The sequence below is a fragment of the Macaca nemestrina genome, chromosome 3 (assembly GCF_043159975.1).
Source record: "Macaca nemestrina isolate mMacNem1 chromosome 3, mMacNem.hap1, whole genome shotgun sequence".
Taxonomy (NCBI): Eukaryota; Metazoa; Chordata; class Mammalia; order Primates; family Cercopithecidae; genus Macaca; species Macaca nemestrina.
In genome coordinates this window covers 137,912,764-137,916,012 of record NC_092127.1, presented here as the reverse complement: position 1 = coordinate 137,916,012, position 3,249 = coordinate 137,912,764, and the positions used below count along the sequence as shown (strand labels likewise).

The following is a 3,249-nucleotide window of genomic DNA, read 5'->3' as shown; positions in this document are numbered from 1 at the left end:
CAGATTCTGTGAGGGTCCTTAGTTGTAGTTTTGTTTATTGCACTAGTTTTGTGTTGGTTGGCCTCCAGTCAGGAGGTGGCACTTTCAAGAGGGCATCAGCTGAGGTAGTATAGGGACCATCAGGCGGTAGGTGGGGTCTTAGAGCTCCCAAGAGGTTATATCCTTTTTTTGGTCTATCAGGGCAGGTAGAGCAAGACCATCAGGTGGGGACAAGGTTAAACATGTCTAATTTCAGACTCTTCTTGGGCGGGTCATACTGCAGCTGCTGCAGGGGAGGGGGGTGTGGTTCTCAGGCCAGTGGAATTCTGCTCCCCGGGGGATTACGGCTGCCTCTCCTGTGTCATGTGGGCCACCAGGGAAATGGGTGAAAGCTGGTAGTTACAGGCATCACTCAGCCCAAAAGGCTGGCTTCACTTTTATTGTGCTCCCTCAACAGAACCAAGTTATTTCCAGGCAGTGACTGAGCAGGGCTGAGAAACTGCCCCAGGCTACCAGCCTCCCAGCTAAGAAGGAAAGCAGGGCTTTTAAGTTTCACCTCTCTCCACCTGCCATGGCTTTTGTGCTGTGACTGCACTCCTGATTCACCCCTCCCCTGATTTCTGCCCAGGAAACTTTGCATTCAGTCAAAATTGTTACAAAGTTCTGCTGGAAGTTTCCTTCTCCGTGTGGTCTCTTTCTGGTTCCTCTGGCAGCCCTCCCCAAGGACCTCTGTGAGACAAAGTCGGAAATGACTTCCTTGGGGACCGAGAACCCACAGGGGTCTTCCCACTGCTTCTTCTACGCCTGTATTTCACTCAGCTCTCTAAATTTGTCTCCGCTCCAGGTAAGGTCAAATCCTTCTCCCACGATCTGGAACTTCAGGTTCCCCAGTGAGAGTGTGTGTTTGGGGGCAGACAATTCTCCTTTCACACATTGGGAATTCACAGGTTTTTGGCTGTCTCCAGGGGCCCTGCAGGAGCAATCTGCTTCCTTCAAAGAGTCTGTGGGTTCTCTTGGCTTTCCTGGTCTTGATTTTTGAATGTGTAGGGGTAACTCTGGAATTTTTCTCATCTTTGAATAGAGGATATGAAATTTTCTCTCTATGGTGTAGGGAGAGTTATGGCTCCAGGAAAGAAGAGAAAATGTGTTCTATTTCCCACTTCTCTTCTATCTTGGCAAGAAGGCAAGGATTTCAGCCTGGGCAACAAGTCCATAGAATATCAGATTTCTGAAGGTGAGTCACACAGAACATTGACTGGGTTGAACTCAGGTCTGGACAACCAATAAGTACTGTAAATCTGTTGAAGGATATAGGCTTATTTCTTAATTTATTATTGCATATAAATTATGTATATTATCATTTATAAGTAAATGATAAAATAAAATACATCTTTGATAAAATAAAAGGTATATCTTTGATAAAATAAAATATATTTTTGATAAAATAAAATAAATGTAAATTATAAAATATATCTTTCAACCTAAAATTGCAATATATATAGTTGACCCTTGAACAACACAGGTTTGAACTTACAGGTCCACTTATAAGTGGATTTTTTCCCATAAATGCATTGAAAAAATTTTTGGAGATTTTGACATTTAAAAGAAAACACAAACAAACTGCAAAGCATAAAAATATAGAAAAAAATCAAGAAAAAGTATGTCATAAATGCATAAAATATTTGTAGATAGTAGTCTATTTTATCACTTACTACCACAAAATATACACAAATCTATTATAAAAAGTTAACATTTATCGAAACATACATACACAAACACAGACTGTATATGGTACCATTTGTAGTTGAGAGAAATGTAAACAAATAAAAAGGTGTAGTATTAAATCATAACTTCATAAAATTAACTATAGTGCATACTATACTACTGTAATAATTTTATAGCCACCTCTTGTTGCTATTGTGGTGAGCTCAAGTGTTACAAGTATCCACTTAAAATGCCACCTCATGCTGATCATCTCTTTGTAAGCAGTTTGTCTCTCCAGTAAATTGTGTATCACAGTAAAAAGCTATCTCTCAAGTTTCTTGTTTATTTTTCATCATGTTTAGTACAATATAATACACCTTGAATAACATCATGGGACCCACATGAAGTGTGACTAGTGATGCTGGAAGTACTCCCAAGAAGCAGAGAAAAGTTATGACATTACAAGCAAAAGCTGAGTTACTTGATAAGTACCATAGATTGAGGACGTCAGATGCAGTTGCCCACCATTTCAGATAGGCAATTCATCTTGTAAACAGATGACATAAACTTACAGTATTGATAAATACAATCCAGTACTGCAAATGTATTTTCTCATCCTTATGATTTTCTTAATAACTGTTTTTTCCTATCTTACTTTATTGTAAAAATACAGTAGGTAATATATATAACATAAAAAATATGTATTAATCAACTGTTTATGTTATCGGTAAGCCTTCCAGTCAATAGCAATCTATTAGTAGTTAAGTTTTGGGGGAGTCAAAATTATATACACATTTTTGACTGCACAGGGGATCAGTGACTGTAACCTCTATGTTGTTCAAGAGCCAACTGTATATTTCTTTCTGTTATCTCTCTATAGTGAAATGCCTTTCAGTGGAGAAAATAAATAAGTGTGTATATACACTGGGAAATTTATCTATACACATAGAGAGAAGTGTTTTACTAATGAGATATTCAATAGTACCCAAGTTAACTCTCCATATACTACTTATTGTAATTTTTCCTTGCTTTTTCTACTTCCAGGTGTGTGGGATACATCATGGTTACATAAAAATCCTTTCACTATAGTTCCTACTTCTCTGTCTTCAAAGTGATTCCCTGAAGACTTCCGCCATGAAAGTCTAAAGCCTGACCTCTGAACTGTGGATAGAAAATTGAACTCCTTGATGTGATCTCTGCACATCATGCAACCCTAAACCTAAATATTCTCTGTGTGGGAGCCCCCTTATGTTCCTTTTTAGTCTAATACATTTTAAGTGGTCTTAACAAATTCTATTTTGTTTCATTTTATATGATCGACTTTACCTTGTTTTCTTTGACTATTACTTGTTGTCTTATAGGAGATTCTACTGGTCTCAAGGTTTAAACCTCACAATCTTCAGGGGCTGATGGATTTCTCTCTGTTTTCTAAGTTCCCTGGGATATGTTTGATGAGGTTTGGGGGCAGAGAAGCAGAGAAAGGAGAAAGGTGGTATCTATACTACTTCCTTTTTCTCTCCAGCCACAAATTCCAGAGTCTATAAAGAGACCCTGAGAAGCAACCTC

The 3,249-nt window shown here is 38.4% G+C and overlaps 1 long non-coding RNA gene across 1 annotated transcript; it reads left to right on the top strand.

The window, feature by feature from the left end:
- The first annotated feature begins 452 nt into the window (after positions 1-452).
- LOC105477277 (uncharacterized) lies at positions 453-2,968 on the top strand. The gene is made up of 3 exons (XR_984592.2): positions 453-823; positions 1,091-1,213; positions 2,728-2,968. It is a non-coding gene; the product is annotated as an uncharacterized lncRNA (long non-coding RNA).
- The last annotated feature ends 281 nt before the right edge of the window (positions 2,969-3,249 follow it).